We start from the raw sequence: 19,008 nt of genomic DNA on the forward strand, positions 1-19,008 counted from the left end.
GTTTCCAAGGAGCACCTGGTCGATTCCAACTGCCAACCTTTTGGTTAGGAGCCATAGCTCTTAACCATTATGCCACCTGGGTTTCCAGAAGCTTCACAGACACATCCAAACAATGTGAGGGACTGAATTACTAAGCTGAAGGCTGGGGACCATGGGCTCGGGGGACATCTAGCTCAACTGACATAACACGGTTTGAAAAGTAAATGTTCCACATCTTACTTTGGTGAGTAGCATCTGGGGTCTTTAAACCTTGTGAGCAGCCATCTAAGATTTGTCTACAGGTTCCACCCCATCTGGAGCAAGGGAGATTGAAGAGAACCAAAGACACAAGGGAAAGATTAGTCTAAAGAATGAATAAACCACAACTTCCACCAGACTGCATCCAACCGAACTAGATCGTGCCCGGCTACCACTACTGACTGCTCTGACAGGCATCACAACAGAGTCTGGACAGAGCTGGTCAAAAATGTAGAACAAAATTCAAACTCACGAAACAAAACATCAGACTTACTGGTCTGACAGACACTGGAGAAATCCTGAGAGTATGACCCCTGGACACCCTTTTAACTAAGTACTTAAGTCACTTCTGAAGTTCACCCTTCAGCCAAAGATTAGACAGGCCTATAAAACAAACAATAACACACGTCTCTCAAGGATGTATAGGAGACTAACTGGGCACACCAGCCCAGGGGCAAGGACAAGAAGGCAGGAGGACACGGGAAAGCTGGATGAATGGAAATGGGGTCAAGAAGGGGAGAGTGCTGACACATCGCAGGGCTGGCAACCAGTGTCACAAAACAATATGTGCATTAATTGTTTAATGAAAAACTAATTTGCTCTGTAAACCTTCACCTAAAGCATAATAAAAAGACAACCAATGCAACTAAAAATGGGAAAATGATTTAGACACTATAAAAGGGGACAACAAATTATAAAAAAAAAAAACCTTGAAATTATGCTAATAAAATTTTCAAATATATATCTAGAGTCACTTAACTTCTTGATTATGTTCTATTCTAAGGATCTGAAATTTATCTTCTAACAGCAGTGCCTACCCAACAGAGAAGGATCTTTCAATAAATCTCAAACCCAGCCACCACTGCTGAGGAGAAGCACTAAGCTGCATCGGTTCCCTGTTCCTTTTTCACAGACTTCATAGCTTTAAAGCTCTAACGCCTTTACTCATTTCAATCAGGCAAATAAAAATGTACAAACGCTGACCCAAAAAAAAAAAATGTTGAAAACAGAACTACCACATGACCCAGCAATCCCAATCCTAGGTATATACCCAGAAGAAGCAAAGGCAGGAAGGCGAACAGAAATCTGTACACCAGGGTTCACTGAAGCACTTTTCACAATAACCAAAATGTGGTATACACATACAGTGGGATACCACTCAGCCATAAAGAGAAATGAAATCCTGATACAGCATGGATGAACCTTGAAAACATTATGCTAAGCCAAATAAATCAGTTGCAAAAGGACAAATACTGTATGATCTCATTTATATGAAATAAGCAAATACATAGAAACCAAAGATTATTAGTGGTGACCAGGTGTTACCCACCTCTTGTCTGTCAATTTGTTGCACTGTGGTGGCTTGTGTGTTGTTGTGATGCCAGAAGCTATGCCACCAGTATTTCCAATGCCACGAGATTTCAGTGGAGCTTCCAGAGTAAGACAGACTAGGAAGAAGTACCTGGCAGTCTACTTCCGAAAAAATTGGCCAGTGAAAACCTTATGAATAGCAGTGGAACACTGTCTGATATAGTGTCGCAAGATGAGCCCCTCAGGTTGGAAGGCACTCAAAATGCCACTGAGGAAGAGCTACCTCCTCAAAGTAGAGTTGACCTTAATGACACGGATGGAGTCAAGCTTTTGGGACCTTCGTTTGCTGATGTGGCACGACTCAAAATGAGAAGAAACAGCTGCAAACATCCATTAATAATTGGAACATGGAATGCACAAAGTATGAATCTAGGAAAATTGGAAGTGATTAAAAATGAAATGGAACACATAAAGATCGATAACCTAGGCATTAGTGAGCTGAAACAGACTGGTATTGGCCACTTTGAATTGGATAATCATATGGTCTACTATCTATCCCGAAATATAAAGCTGTCAGCGATAGGATAATATCCATATACCCCTACAAGGAAGACCAGTTAATACAACTATTATTCAAATTAATACACCAACCATTAAGGTCAAAGATGAAGAAAGTGAAGATTTTTACCAACTTATGCAATCGGAAATTGATCAAACATGCAATCAAGATGCATTGATAATTTCCAGTGATTGGAATGCGAAAGCTGGAAACAAGGATCAGTAGTTGGAAAATATGTCCTTGGTGATAGAAGTGAGACTGGAAATCTCAAGATAGAATTTTGCAAGACCAATGACTTATCCATTGCAAATACCTTTTTTCAACAACATAAACAGCAACTACATGCCAGATGGAATAAACAGGAATCAAATCAACTGTATCTGTGGAAAGAGAGGATAGAGAAGCTCGATATCATCAATCAGAACAAGGTCAGAGGCTGACTATGGAACAGAACATCAGTTGTTCATATGCAAGTTCAAGTTAAAGCTGAAGAAAATTTAAAACAAGTCTAGAACAGCCAAAGTACAACCTTGAGTATATCCCACCTGAATTTAGAGACTCTCTCAAGAATAGATTTGATGCATTGAACACTAATGACCAAAGTCCAGATGAGTTGTGGGATGACATCAAGGATATCAGACATGAAGAAAGCAAAAGGTCATTAAAAAGACAGGAAAGAAAGAAAAGACCAAAATGGATGTCAGAAAAGACTCTGAAACTTGGTCTCGAATGTAGAGCAGCTAAACTGAATGGAAGAAATGATCAAATAAGAGAGCTGAACACAAGATTTCAAAGGGTGGCTCGAGAAGACAAAGTAAAGTATTATAATGAAATGTGCAAAGGCCTGGAGTTAGAAAGCCAAAAGGGAAGAACACACTCAGCATTTCTCAAGCTGAAAGAACTGAAGAAAAAATTCAAGCCTCCAGTTGCAATACTGAAGGATTCTATGGGCAAAATACTAAACGATGCAGGAAGCATCAAAAAAAGATGGAAGGAATACACAAAGTCACTGTGCCAAAAAGAATCGGTCAACGTTCGATCATTTTAGGAGGTACGGTATGATCAAGGGCATATGAAGGAAGAAGTCCAAGCTGTACTGAAGGCATTGGAGAAAAACAAGGCTCCAAGAATTGATGGAATACCAGCTGAGATGTTTCAACAAAGGGATGCAATGCTGGAAGCACTCACTTACCTATGGATTGACACAGTGGCTACAACAATGGGCTCAAACATAGTAGTGACTGTGAGGATGGTATTGACCAGGCAGTGTTTCATTCTGTTCTACATGAGGTTGCCATGATTTGGAACAGACTTGATGGCACCTAATAACAATAACGGGTGGGAAGGAGGGGAAAAGGGGGAGTTTTTGCTTAGGAGGCATTGAGGTTATGTTAATGGTGGTGGAATAATTTGGAAAAGGATAGCCAGAATGGTTGTACAACATGAAGTATATAATTAATATCACTGAATTATACATGTAGAAATTGCTGAATTGGCAAATGTTTTGTTGTAATATTTTCACCACAATTAAAAAAAAAATGGAAAAATAAAAAACAGCAGCTCCCTCAGTTAAAGATACCACCATTCTCATATTCACTCAGGCTAAAAACTAGGGACTCAGTTTGACTTCTCCTTCTGCCTTCTCAATTAATTACAAGTTCTATTAATTCTCCAAACTGTTTCTTGAACCCAGTCCTTCCTGTCATTCCCACTAGCACCATTACCTTAAACCTAGATGACTGCAACAGTCTCCTCCTATTTCCCTAACTCTAAATTGTCTTTCCTCCTCCAATCTGCCTTGTACAGAACCCATCTTAAAATATCCTTTTTAAGTATATCACTTAACACCTTTAAAATTATCTGAGGTTACCTACCCACTGCTTATGGCTGCACTGTTCAATACAGTAGCTGCTAGCCACATATGTTATGTAATTTAAAATTCAGTTCCTCAGTCACACTAATCGTATTTCAAATGCTCAGAAGCCACACAGTGGCTAGTGACTACTATACTGGACAGGCCTACAGGATACTCTGAATTTCTGAGTGTGGCATTCGAAGCCCTTCCCAATCTAGATCTACCTACTTTCCCAGCCTTATTTCTTTCTACTTTTTTTTATTAATCTTTGTAGTTACAATGCCTGGTCCATTCAAAGCACACAATAAATGACAGTTGAATTGACAAAAAAAAAAAACCATTGCCATCGAGTCAATTCCAAATCACAGTAACCCTATAGGACAGAACAGAACTGTCCCATCGAGTTTCCAAGGCTGTAATCTTTACAGAGGAGCCCTGATGGCACAGTGATTAAGCACTTGACTGTTAACCGAAAGGCTGACGGTTCAAACCCACCAGTCACTCATCAGGAGAAAGACCTGGTAGCCTGCGCCTATAAAGATTACACCCTTGGGAAAACCTACGGGGCAGTTCAACCCTATCTGACAGGGTTGCTTATGAGTCAGAATCAACTTGATGGCAATGGGTTTGGTTTTCGGTAATCTTTACAGCAGCAGACTGCCATATCTTTCTCCCGTGGAACGGCTGGTGGGTTTGAACCATTGACCTTTCCATTGGCTGCCAAATGCTTAACCACTGTGCCACCACGGCTCCTTGGTTGAATTGAAAACCCAGTTTAAACCATCTCCTCTGAGAGGCCTTCCTTAACCATCCACCTGAAAGTAATTCTTGTGTCCTATGAATGCCTACAACTCTTAGTCTAAACATCTTTAGCTTATTACCCAGAATCACCAGTCACTTTTTCATGTGTCATGTCTTGTCTCCCTAACTAACATGCAAAGTCCCTGAAAGCAGAAAGTAGACATAACTTCTTTGCCAGTCAGCTCCTAGCCTTACGGGCACTGGCAAGTATTATTCAGATGACTGTTCTACATAAATTACACCACATAAGGAGTTTTCAACTGGATCAGGGGTTACATTGGTTATATTTTTGTTGCTTCAGGCCCCCATAATACTGAGTTAGTAAGCCCCTTTGGACTATATTTGAACATACTATCTAAGGCTGTTATGTAATCCAGCCTCTCAAAAAATGACTGAAACAATGGAGAGTACTATATTAGAGGCATTCCCCTCCACCAGTCCACATGCAGCTATATGCTAGCATTTCTCAATCCCTGTATGATTTAAAAAAAAAAAAAAAAAGATAAGCAACCATACAGATTAGCACAAGGTTCCAGGTCTTAAAGAACTCATGTAATCATTTAAATCATGAGGACAAATAATGGTGATAAATCATGATATAAATTTAACATTTTATAAAAATGATGCAATATTTAGCAACTACTGAAAACTTTCTTCCTAGGGAAACTCCAGGGGAGATGCAACAAAACACTTTATATCAGTGTCACACATGAAAACTCCCTGAATCATCCTATTTACAGAACCTGGTTTGCTGTTCCTTTAAGTGAGCTTCAAGGTGGGATGCACCAAAAGTTTGGCTTTGCTTTAATACTCAGCCAAAATCTATTGTCTGGTTCAGGTTTCAATCTTTGGAAGGCTGAATAGCCAAATGCCTACTCTCATGTCATTTCCAGCATCCCTGAACTTGTGTGTGTTCATGCATATCTAAAGTGTGTAAGATCAATACTAAGAATAAGGCACTTCCTTTTGAATAAGTTGCAATATCTGCATCTTCACTTTCAAATATAGATAAACATCAGCATTCTTTACTTAACTCGGAGTGGAAAATTGCCTCAGATACATTATACTTCGAAACTCTTAGTCTACTGACACATAAACGTGTAATAATGGTTATAAGAATAAAATGTTACAATAATAAGTAACTGTGGAAGATTAACCTTAGCACAAAAACAACTACTAAGAGGCGGGGCCAAGGTGATGCAGTAGTCAGATGCTTCCTGAGACCCCTCTTACAACAAAGACCCAAAAAAAACAAGTGAATCCATTATATGTGACAGTGGAGGAGCTCTGAATATCAAAGACAAAGTTGAGGACTGAGTGGCAGAGGGAAGGAGAGACACTTCAGAAGCAGCGAGGAGTTGCCAGACCTGACCTGGCCAGCACCGGCACCCTGCAGGCTGGATTGGTTGGCATACACATTGAGGCAAACGGTGATGCTCGGGACATGTTTTCTACATCGGGAAAGACCGAGCAATGAAGAGTCTGCTCAAGCCTCCAGACCCAGCGAGAAATGGCACTCAGTCAGCAAAAGATAAGTACAAGCATCTAACCTACTGCACGGATCCAAAAAAATACCTTGAGGGAAGTACCTTTCTCCCATTTACCTGCCCCCTCCCTGCTCTGCTCAGGTCCCGGTCCAGCTTCAGTGATTGCTGCACTCCCTGGGCCAGAAGCGGGACCTGTCCCGTCCCGAGCCATTCGCCTGGCTTTGGAGAGGGAACAAATTTACAAACGGGAAAGGTAACCCGCCAGCTCCCCTAAGCTGGGAACTCAGGGCAGGCACAGCCCCTTTACCTAGGCACAGGCATAGAGGTCCAGGACTTGGAATGCCTTTCACCCTTGCACAGACTTATGTGAGCCCATTTCAACAGTGCAGGCCCTCATTAGCACAGTACAACAGGGTATATACCTGAAGCCTATTTTCATCTGTATCTGCTAGAAGGGGTAGTGGCAGATTCGTGACATCTGACACCACCCTGCCCATTAAGTACCAGCCTCACCTATGCACATCTGGGGACTGAAGGCTGGTGGCCCCACTCACTCTACCGAGCCACCCATGACAGGAGTCCAAGAACAAGGGGCGACTCCCGGTCACCTACACGCTCTAGGGAACAGGGACACACTTTCCACCCGGACATTCGGGGCAGCAGTCAGCCCCCTGCCTTGCTCAGCACAAGACCCCCTATTGCAGCCAGATACTTGTGCCTAGTCCAATCACCCCTGCCCGTCTAGGACTGTGGGTGAGAGCCTGCACCACACACTCAGTGACCAACAACCTGGACACCTGAGTTGAATCCACACAAGAAAAGTAAACGGACTCCTGGGCTCACACCTAAAAAGAGCTCTAACCACTTGGAGACAGGATATGAGAGTTTCAAAGATGCAAATAATCAAACTAGCTCACATAACCAGCCTATTTGGGCATATCAAAACAAGCTAGGACACAGTAAGCAAACATAAAATAAATGTAACTTATTGATGGCTCAGAGACAATAGTCAACATCAAAGCACATAAAGAGGCAGATCATGATGGCTTCAGCAAGCCACCAAAACAAAGAATCAAGAAATTTTCCAGAAGAAGATAACTTCTTGGAATTACCAGTGGTAGAATTCAAAAGACTAAAATACAAAACTCTTCAAGAGATCAGGAAGGAGAACAGACAAAACCCAGAACAAGCCAAGGAACACACAGACAAAGCAAGAGAGGAACTTAAGAAGCTTATACAAGAGCATAATGACAAATTTAACAGGCTACAAGAATCCACAGAGAGACAGCAAACAGAAATCCAAAAGATTAACAATAAAATTTCAGAATTAGACAACTTAATAGAAAAAAAAAAAAAAAATAGAAAGTCACAGGAGCAGAACTGAGGCAATGGAAGTCAGAATTGGTGAGATTGAAGATAAAGCACTTGACACCAACTTATTTGAGGAAAAATCAGATAAAAGAACTTCAAAAAAATGAAGAAACCCTAAGAATTATGTAGGACTCTATCAAGAGGAATAACCTATGAGTGACTGGAGAAGCAGAACTGGGCAGGGGGACACTAGAAAATACAGAGAGAACTGCTGAAGATTTGTTGCCAGAAAACTTCCCCGATACTGTGAAAGATGAGACAATATCTATCCAAGAAGCTCACTGAACTCCACACAAGGCAAATCCCAAAAGAAAGTCACTGAGACATATTATAATCAAACTCGCCAAAACCAAAGATAGAGAATTTTAAGAGCAGTTAGATAAATGAAAAGTCATCTACAAAGGAGAGTCAATAAGACTAAGCTCTGACTACTCAGCAGAAACCATGCAGGCAAGAAGCCAACAAGATGACATATACAAAGCCTTAAAGAAAAAAAATTGCCAATCAAGAATTATATATCCAGTAAAACTGTCTCTCAAATAAGATGGCAAAATTAGGGCATTTCCAGATAAACTGAAGTTTAGGGAATTTGTAAAAACAAAACCAAAATTACAAGAAATATTAAAGGGAGTCCTCCGGTTAGAGAATCAATAACATCAGATAACACCCCAGGCCAAGAACACAAGACAGACAACCAGGTATCAACCCAGATAGGGAAGTCAAAAAAAAAAAATCAAAGCTAAAACACTGAAAATAGAGAAAAAGAGACATCAATATGTAAAACATGACAACATTAAAACAAAAAATATGTAGTCAGATCTTTCATATGTAGAGGAAGTCGAGGCGATATAAAGAAATAAAAGATCACTTTAAACTTAGATAAATATGGGTAAATATTAAGGTAACCACAAAGGAAACTAACAATCCTACATATCAAAATAAAAACAAGAAAAACATAAAGACTCAGCAAATAAAAAATCAACAACAATGAAAAACATGAAAAGAAAATCCATAAAGAAAACAACTCAGTACAGAAAATTAAGTGGAACAAAGAAACTGTCAGTAACACACACAAAAAAGACATCAAAATGACAGCACTAAACTCATACCTATCAATAATTACACTGAATGCAGATGGACTAAATGTACCTATAAAGAGACAGAGAGTGGCAGAATGGCTTAAAAAAACATGATTTGTCTATATGCTGCGTACAACAGACACACTTTAGACTCAAAAACACAAACTAAAACTCAAAGGATGGAAAAATACATCAAGCAAACAATAATCAAAAAAGAGCAGGAGTGGCAATATTAATCTCTGACAAAATAGACTTTAAAGGAAAATCCACCACAAAGGATGAGGAAGGACACTACATAATGATTAAAGGGTCAATACACCAGGAGGACATAATCATAATATTTATGCACCCAACGACAGGGCTCCAAAATACATAAAACAAACTCTAACAGCATTGAAAAGAGAACTAGTGGACTTCAACATGCCACTTTCAGTAATGGACAGAACATCCAGAAAGAAGCTCAAAAAAGACACGGAAGATCTAAATGCCACAATCAACCAACTTGATGTCAAAGACATATACAGACCACTCCACCCAACAGGAGCCAAGTATACTTTCTTTTCCAACACACATGGAACATTCTCCAGAATAGACCACATATTAGGCCATAAAGCAAACCTTAACAGAATCCAAAACATTGAAATATTATGCGCATCTTTTCTGACCATAAAGCCATAAAAGTAGAAATCAATAACACAAAAAACAAGGAAAAAAATCAAACACATGGAAACTCAACAACGCCTTGCTCAAAAACTACTGGGTTATAGAAGAAATTAAGGATGAAATACAGAAATTCACAGAATCAAATGAGAATGAAAACACATCCTACCAGAACCTCTGGGACACAGCAAAAGCAGTCCTCAGAGGCCAATTTATAGCAATAAATGCACATATCCAAAAAGAAGAAAGAGCCAAAATCAAAACATTAACCCCACAACTCTAACAAATAGAAAGAGAGCACCAAAAGAAGCTCTTGGGCACCAGAAGAAAGCAAAAAATAAAAATTAGAGCAGAAATAAATGCAATAGAGAAGAGAAAAACAATTGAAAGAGTCAACAAGACCAAAAGTTGGTTGTTTGAAAAGATCAGCAAAATGGGTAAACTATTGGCCAAACTGACAAAAGAAACACAGAAGAGGAAGCAGATAACCCAAATAAAAAATGAGATGGGCAGTATCACAACAGACCCAAATGAATTAAATCCTAACAATACTATGAAAAACTGTACTCCAAGAGATTTGAAAACCTAGAGGAAATAACAAATTTCTAGAAACACACTACCTACCTAAACTAACACAAACAGGTAGAACAATTAAATAAACCTATAATGAAAGAAGAGAATGAAAAAGTAGTTTAAAAACTCCAACAAAAAAAAACCCTGGCCCTGACAGCTTCACTGGAGAATTCTACCAAACTTTCAGAAAAGAGTTAACACCAGTACTACTAATGGTATTTCAGAGCATAGAAAGGGATGGAATACTTCCAAACTCATTCTATGAAGCTAACATAACCCTGATACAAAAACCTGGGAAAGACATCACAAAAAAAGAAAATTACAGATCAATATGCCTCATGAACACAGATGCAAAAATCCTCAACAAAATTTTAGCCAATAGAATTCAACAACGTATCAAAAAAATAATTCACCCACGACCAAGTGGGATTCATACCAGGTATGCAGGGATGCGTCAACATTAGAAAAACAAAAACAGCTACTGAAGGGCTTTCATGTAGTTGATTGGGAAGTGGACTAACAATGTAAGTATTAAGAGAGTGTATTAGCTAGTTAACTCTAGGAAAAACATTATATTATTTTTTCACCCAACAGATATTTATGAAAATTTAAATAAAAATATAAAGCACAGTGACAGAAATTAAATTATATCATAATTCTAATCTTTGTAAAAATTGTTTGACATACTAGTACTGGTAACACTAAACAAACAAAAAACCCTTTCATTTTCAGTTTTAAATCCTATTTAGCCACGAGTCTTTTAAGTAAACATCCTATCTGGAAATTATCCACACCTTGTGAGGATGAATTAAAAAAACAAAAAATAAAACCCAGTGCCATCAAGTTGATTCCGACTCATAGCGACCCTATAGTTATTACCTTCGACTTTCACGACGTAGAAAATCTCCAAAATTATGTGTAACATCCATGATAAATTATCTTCGTTTGGACATAAGAATGAAAAAAAGTTAAATAAAAATGAGGTATCCCAAAATATCCTGCACCTCCACAATGCCCAGCTGATAGTTACTATTTAGCAGTCAAAGTGTGCAGCATAGTGACCACACGCTAAATCCAGCAGCTGGCTGAGAAATTACTGTTCTTGAAAAAATAGGATTAAATTTTTGAGATCTGGCTACTAAAATGTTTTAATAATAAGATTTTAATAACAGGGATGAAATTTCAGGTTTTTCTTTTGTCTCACAGGCCTCGCTCTATAATTACCTCTGTAGAATATTGGGTTTCACACTAGTCCATTAGGTATGCAGCCAAAATATATTTTGGGGGCACCTCTAGTTCCAGCTTCCCTGGTAAAAGAATCAGGATACTAAATATTAGTACAACAGGCAAAATAATAGCAATATTTATGTTGTAAGAGATAAAGTGTGTCTAAAATGTCAAGCTACTCAAAGGAGTCAAATAACAACAAAAAAAAAAAAAAAGGCATTTTAATATTGTGTCTCTGTAAGTTACTGATAATCACACTTTCGGATATAGCCCCTTTACGATGCTAGCGGTTTGCACTGGGCCAATAAAACACGCAGCATGTGGGTAGGGTTGCCCAGCTGATTAATGTAATTGCTGCCAACAAGTTGTATACTTGTAAAAAGTTGAACTGGGAAAAGTTGCATGATAGATGTATTTACCCCCCATTAAAAACTCATTGCCATCAATTCCAACTCAGAGCAACCCTATAAGACAGAGTAGAACTAACCCATAGGGTTTCCAAGGCTGCAAACCTTTATTGAAGCAGGCTGCCACATCTTTCTCCGGTGAAGCAGCTAGTGGTTTCAAACCACTGATTTTTGGGTTAGCAGCTGAGCACTTAACTACAACAATCAAAAAAGAGTAGATGCTGAGGCTGCTTTTGTACAGCCAAACACCTCATGGGATTTAGTTCCTTGGTTTAGAGGTTTAGGGTCCTGGTTTCAAGGGACATCCCAGTAAATTGCCTAACAATGTGTTTAGTGCATTGCATAGTTCCTGGGATCTTAAAAGCTTTCAAGTGGCCATCCAAGGTACAACAATTGATCTCTCTTCACCTGGAGCAACAGAGGAGGGAAAGTCAGGAATAGGAGGAGGAAATGGAATGTGTGGCTAACTGCTTCCATGAGCAACTGCCTTGTTTGCCCTGAGACCAGAACTGGATGGTGCTCAGCTACCATTACTGAACATTTTGATCAAAGTTCTATAGAAGAATCCGATTATAACGGGGAAAATGCAGAACAGAATTTCAAATTCTCATGGAATCCAGATTTTCTGGAGTCATGGATGCGGGATGAACCCCCAAAACTACTACCCTGAGTCAATCTTTAAACCTTAAACCAAAAATATCTCCTGAAGTCTTTTTAAAACCAAACAATAGCTTAGCTTCACTAGTAAAGAACGTCTCCCTTGAGCATTGAGTCCTTTTAAGGACTCTCTATATGGGATCAAACTGACAACAGCAACTCTAAAGATTAGATAGGAAACTTAGGGGGCAGTGAGTTTATGTTCATTAGGAAGGAACAACTTGGAAAAGGAGGGTGAGAATGGTTGCACAACTCAAAGAATGTAATCAATGTAACTGAATTGTCCACGTAGAGACTGCTGAATTGGTCTATGTTCTGCTGTGTATATTCTCAACAACAAAAACAAATTATTTTTAAAAAGCACATGCTTTTAAAGCCTGAAATTAGTAAACTTGTCATGGAAAAAATAACACCAATCAACACAGTAGATAGCTGCCTCAAATTCTTTTTGTAACTAGATTACAAAAATTACATAAATATCGTAAGTGTTCATAACGATAAAAATCTTATAAAATTAAGTACCAAAATCTCATTACAGAAATGCATCATATTATTTCACAGAATAATCATTTTTATTGCAATTAAGGTCCAAGATGGTTTAAAAGAATCTCATTTTTAAGGCTTTCAAGTATAGTAAAACCTGCAAAAGCCAGAACCTGTGTAAGGCGGAAACCTGTCAGAGAAGGAAAACTCAAATATTTTCCACTAAAAAGAACAATAGAAAAGTGGTAAGACTACGCCCTGTCAAAGGCAAAAACTTTTGAGACCCAAAAAAACAAGGCAGTCCAGCTGAGTTCCAGCTCTTGCAGGTTTCACTGTATATTTTTCCTTTAGACGGTTCTCACCCGCCTCTTTCTTGCCATTTGCTTTATTTTCCTTTATTCTTGATGCTGAAGGGTAAGCAAAGGCAACACTTAAAATTCTATTTGTTACCAATTTAAAATCTGGAAGAACATTACTAACTTCGGTCATTTGGATGGCAGAATTCTGTGGCTGGCTTTTCTGTGAAACATAAGATGTATAAAAACAAAGGAAATCAGGATTATCTTGTTACTATTTTTAAACTGACCACATTCTATAAACATAACCTAGATATTACCCGGATTTCCTGGTCAAATTAGAAGAAACCAAGTGAATAAACGTGACTACTATGTGCCACACGCGGTTCTGGTCAATTAGGATTCTACGCAACAGTTTTTTGAGGTAGGTACTATTATTCTTATTTGAGAAAGCTGAAGCTCCAAAAAGTTAAGAAACTTGCCATTTACATCTTACACCACCATAAATTCCATATGGAGTAAAGATCTAAATGTGTAAAACAAATGTATGAAATTTAGCAAAAAAAAAAACCCAAAACACTATTTTTATAGCACTACAGACATACTGAGTAAGAATCGACTTGACGGCAATGGCTTTGGTTTGGTTTTGGACAGACATACCCACACATATACATAGATAAGGATGGTCACTGCAGCATAAGACACAAACCTAGATGTACATCAATATGAAAACAGTTAAATAAAAATAAGGAAGTTCCATGACTACTGACATGAAAAATCTTCCCCCAAAAGAACAGTGAAATTCACTAGTATGCTCCTAGGGAAGAAAAAACAAAAAAAAATCTACCTCTATATGTCTATACATATGTGTGCTTGTGTATATTTATTTTAAAAAATGCAAAAAAGATAAGGAATAGTATACACCAAACTGTTCCTGGTACATACTGACTCACAGCGAATCTACAGGAGAGAGTAGAACTGCTCCATAGGGTTTCCAAGGAGTGGCTGGTAGATTCGAACTGCTGACCTTTTGGTTTCCAGCTTAGCTCTTAACCGCTGCGCCACCAGGGCTCCTGAGATGGGGTGGGGTGGTATTAAGAGATAAAGTGGGATCCTCTTTACTTACTTATTTTTTGACAAAGAAAGTTTTACAATAAGCTCTTACAAACCAGTTAAAAAGGCAAATATCCTAAATTTTAAAATTTTAAAAAGGCCATAGAATATCCACAGGCAATTTACAAAAGAACACAAATGATCAACAAACATATTTAATCTGATTAGTTATCAAAGAGTTGTCTGAATTTGCAGTGCTATTTCTTCACCACTTACTCTCTTAACCCACTCCAATCCGAGTCTATTCCCATCTCTCCAAAAGAGCTCTCACCAAGCCACCAGTGCCATCGGTGTCACCGAATCCAACTGACATTTTTCAGCCTTGTTTTATTTAATCACTGAGTAGTAAGTGTTAAAGACAAAACTTGAGAAGTCTTCAGACTCTAAATCCAAAGAAATGTATTCTCTACCACACTGCCTGGTGATTTGCTTTTAATTTATCTGTGAATTATTTCTCATACCTCCTTGCTAGCTTCATCCTTGCTCTTAGAATCGTTTACTAATAAGATTCTGCAAAAAGACGTTATGCATTCTCGCTGATGTCAGATTAAGTGGTTCTGCAGTGGCTTGCTAGATGGAAAAATAAGTCCCCTGTCATTACTAATGAAAAAAACTGCAATCTCTATCCCACTGGTCTGTATAATATATGTTTTCTCCTAAGATCTATTCATGCACTTTTCAAAAGACTTCCATTGATAAATGCTGCACGATCCATCTTCCTGGGCAGAGAAAATTCCTACGGGCCAATTATAACAACAGGCCACCCAATTCAGTCTAATGCCATTGAGGGTGTGTGTGGCCAGGGGTAGCACCTAAGAATTTGTGAATAAGGGAAAACAAAATAATAAAGGCTACTGAGGCTTTTAGAAGAATTACTTTCATATTTTCATCTTTGGGACAAGAAGAAATTTGGCATATTTTTCCTAAAAACCTAACAGCAATTACAAAAATGCTTCATTCCTTTCCACTCCTCGTGACATTGTGTTAATCCAGGTCCTGACCACTTCTCCCATTTTACTGAACAAGGAGAGGTCTCCTTGGTAACAGTCTCTTCTCTTTCCTAGACAATATGTGTGGCTGGACAGAATTATCTTTAAAAAAAAAAGTTTTAAATTATTTTGCTCTTTTGTTCAAAAACCTGTGATAGGTCTCCACAGCCTAGAGTATATAAAAAAAATAAGTTATTTCAAAATGTCTTAGCAAGGCATTTAGGGCTTTATATCACTTAATATTGGTCTACCTTTCCGACCTTTTCTCCCCCATCATAAAGGACCTGCTAAGGAATTTGGAATTTGGGGAAACCAGTACACATTCATGTGACAATGTGCAAGATGGACCTAAGAAGGAAGAAAGTTGCCAAGTTTAATAAGAAGCTATGGAATAGTTTGAATGCCACAATGAGAAAGTAAACCAAGTGTGCAGCTATTTCAGTAGACAAAGGGACCAGATTCAAGCGATATTTCTGAGGCAGATGGAATAGATAATATCAGCTAGAATATGAGTGGTAAGGGAGAAAGAAAAATCAAGGATAAAATGGAGATTTTTAGCTTGGGAAACTGCTGAACCATTAAGCAAAGCTAAAGGAAGAACATGCTTCCAAGTTTAGATGGCTGTGTGTGATTAGTTTAGTATTAGATGTGCTTCATTCAAGAAGTCTGTGAGGTAGTATGTGTATCTTAGGCAGTTAGAGGTAAGGATTTGGGAGTCACTGGCATGGCGTTAAGGAGCCCTGGTGGTGTAGTGGTTAAAGCTCTTAACTGGTAACTGCTGCTATGTGTCAGAATGGAATCAGGGCAATAGGTTCTTTTTTTTTGGCATAGGGTTAGTAGTTGAAACCAAAGCAGCTCCCTGTGAAAAAATCAGAAGGCCAAGAGGATCAAGGTTGGAACAAGAGTTTCCCTATTATTCTTTTTTAAAAATTTTACAATTTTCTTGAAGCTGTGTACCTGTTGGTCTCTCAACCCCCAGGCAGACTAGGAGCTTTCTGAAATCAGGAGCCATATCTTATTTATCTTTGATTCCCCACAAAGCCTAGCCAAATGACTTCTACACTGTGATAGGGTGTTTTAGAGAGAGAAAAGACCAGGAGAAGAGGTGGTCAGAACCAGGATCTACTGCTCAATACATAACCATTTAATTGCTGTTCGTAATCTTCTTTAAAGACAACTCATGGTGAAAATCAAGGGGCTTAGGTGTATTAGAGCATTTCCAGGAGGTTTAAACAGAGGTACATACCCTTGTTTTTCTAAGTTTCTAAATTTATTATGTTTCAACTCAAAAAGAATTACAAGTTATTTACAGTTAATTTGGGGGGGAGGGTTTAGAAAAGTAAAAGGAGAAATTCATAAAAATCCATTCATCCAAAGAAAATCATGACTGCATCCTTTCAACTTTTTTCTCTGTATAGGTTTTGGTTGTTAAATTTTTCAATCATATCGTACATTTTTTCACTTAACATTTGGGTTATTATTTATTAGCACTTCCTCATGTTATTTAAAAAATTTTACAAATTATATTTTGAGGTCACTTAATATTCACTTAATAGTCACTGAACTCTCACTGCTGAAACACCCAGGCTGTCGCCAACTTTATCCTATTATAAGTAACACTTTGATACAGGTCTTTGTGCAGGAATGAAGTGTGTTCTTTATATATTTATATTTATATATATATTCCTTAGGATATATTCCCAAAAGTAACATTCATGAGTCACAGGAAACATACTCACTCCTTGAAAACCACCCCCAGCTCTAGCCTCATCCTCCCGCCCCTCCCCACGCGGGACGCTTCTTTCGGCCCATCCTCTCCGCACACCTGGGTCCCCCCTATGCCGCTCACGCGGTGACATCTCCACCTCTCTCCCAGCCCACCCGCAGCCTCCCCACATCAGCCAGGACGGGCAGCAGTGGAGACAAAATACCTTTGGTCTCACTGTCTGCACAGAACCAGTCACCCCGGGGCCGCCCCACTTCACCAGACCGCGGATTCGAAGCCCGGAGCAGGTGCCGGAAATATCTGCCTCCAGTGCTCTGATATGTGAGCGGTGCCAGGAAAGCTCTGCAGTGCCCCCTGCCTATTGGCTTTTGCATGTGTCACGTTAGGAGAGGGTCCTTCCCATCGGCCAAGCAGCTCAGGTTTTGCCGCACGGATCTCTGGGAGTTGTAGTCTCCGTGGAACTCCACGGACCGTAAACCAGCCACAGTTTTTCCTTCTCTTAGCGCTGTTTCCCACTACTCGCTGGTTCTCTTAGACTAAGAAGGAGTCCAGGAGCCTAGGGTCGACGCCACAGTTTCTTAACCTTTTTTTTTTTAAAGGTAGGGGTGTCGGGAACCTCTTTAAAATCTGATTAAATATAAAAAAAAAAAAAAGAAAAATGTTCTTATCCATACACCAGTGTCTTCGACTGAAGCCGCTTAATTTGAAAGGATCAGTTATAAATCTCAGTTCTACGCCTACCCTAAAGGCGGCAGCCCCTACCGCGTCACTAGGCTTCTTAGACCAGCTACACCCCTGAGCCATTCCTCGGAGCAGCCCATAGGGAGTTTCAGGTACTGACTCCCACAGTACAGTTGACCATCATCTTTCTTGAGTTTGGACCAACACAGCCAGTCCTCCTTCAGTGACGCTGATGACCAGCAGTCTCTGACCTAACCACCTGCAGCGTGGTGGGGGGGAGGGGGGTGTAGGAAAAATGGAGGAAGAACACCTCTAGGTCCCACTCTGGACACCTTTACTCAGGATATTCTCCGAACGCCGACCTTCCAGCGCCACCTGTCAGAATCTTACCTTAAATTTTTAGAACAATGCAGGAAATCACGAGGAGGAAAAAAAGTTTTAAAAGTCTCAGTCACACTTCAGGCAACTGTTACCTCCTCCAAAAACATCTTTCCGGATTGCCTGATCTCTTTTGGGTGAAGGTGACGGGTTTGGTGTGGAGGAGGAGCTCAATCACTCCGCCCTGTAACTGTCTGATTACAGACTTAGGTCTTCAAGGACAGCGATCCTGTCTTAATTGGCATCGCCACGGCGCAGCGCTTTGCCTGGAAAAGTGGAAACCCAATAAATGTGCACGGAGCCGAACTACACAGAATAGCGAATAGGGGTTTAGGGGCGTGCCGGAGGGCCAGCAATGGCTGACGCCCTCTCCCCTATCCCCAGCTCTATAGATTCAGGAAGCCTCCCTTAATCCCCCACTCCCATCCTCAGTTAGGGTAGGTACCTCTCTGGCAATTCCATAACATTCTGAACTCCAGGACAGTGAGCACATCTAATTAAAATATTAGTTTAATTGCTTGCCTTCTCCCCCTAGTCTGTGGGACTGAGTTGACGCCCCAGAGCTTACCATAGAGTAATAAATAAATAAATAAACCAAACCCCTTGCCGTAAAATTGACTCCAACTCACAGCAACCCTATAAGACAGTAGAACTGCTCCATAGAGTTTCCAAGTAGCGCCTGGTAGATTCCAACTGCCGACCTCTCGGTTGGCACCTGTAGCACTTAACCACTAAGCCACCGGGGTTTCCTGGTTAGCACACCCAAAACCCACTGCCGTCGAGTCGATTCCGACACATAGCGACCCTATGGGACAGAGTAGAACTGCCCCATAGAGTTTCCAAGGAGCGCCTGGCGGACTTGAACTGCCGACCCTTTGGTTAGCAGCCGTAGCACTTAACCACTACGCCACCAGGGTTTCCAGTTAGCGTACAGTAGGTGCTAAACAAATATGTATTGAACTGATGGATGGAGGGATGGATGGATGGCTGGGTGCAATGAGAGTGCTTGTGTGCGTCCCTCTCCGCCTTCCCCACCCAGTAGGTTGAAGAGGCTTAGCCAAGCCAGGCTCGGGAGCGGCCACGTCAGGGTCCCTTCTCCAGGGCCCCTCCCCGGCGAA

The 19,008-nt window shown here is 39.9% G+C and overlaps 1 protein-coding gene across 5 annotated transcripts in view; it reads right to left on the minus strand.

Moving 5' to 3' along the window:
* The window catches only part of WDCP (WD repeat and coiled coil containing), a 38,546-nt gene extending 19,737 nt beyond the window's left edge, over window positions 1-18,809 (minus strand). Inside the window, exons 1-3 of one of the 5 annotated variants that reach the window (XM_064295087.1) lie at window positions 17,037-18,465; window positions 13,957-14,076; window positions 11,158-11,240 (exon numbers count right to left, since the gene is read on the minus strand). The gene's annotated coding sequence lies outside the window, so the exon portion shown is untranslated. The other 4 variants (XM_064295088.1, XM_023550463.2, XR_002786280.2 and 1 more) reach the window with 4 other exon arrangements.
* Window positions 18,810-19,008: the final 199 nt, after the last annotated feature.

This window comes from Loxodonta africana, chromosome 12 (assembly GCF_030014295.1).
Source record: "Loxodonta africana isolate mLoxAfr1 chromosome 12, mLoxAfr1.hap2, whole genome shotgun sequence".
Lineage (NCBI taxonomy): Eukaryota > Metazoa > Chordata > Mammalia > Proboscidea > Elephantidae > Loxodonta > Loxodonta africana.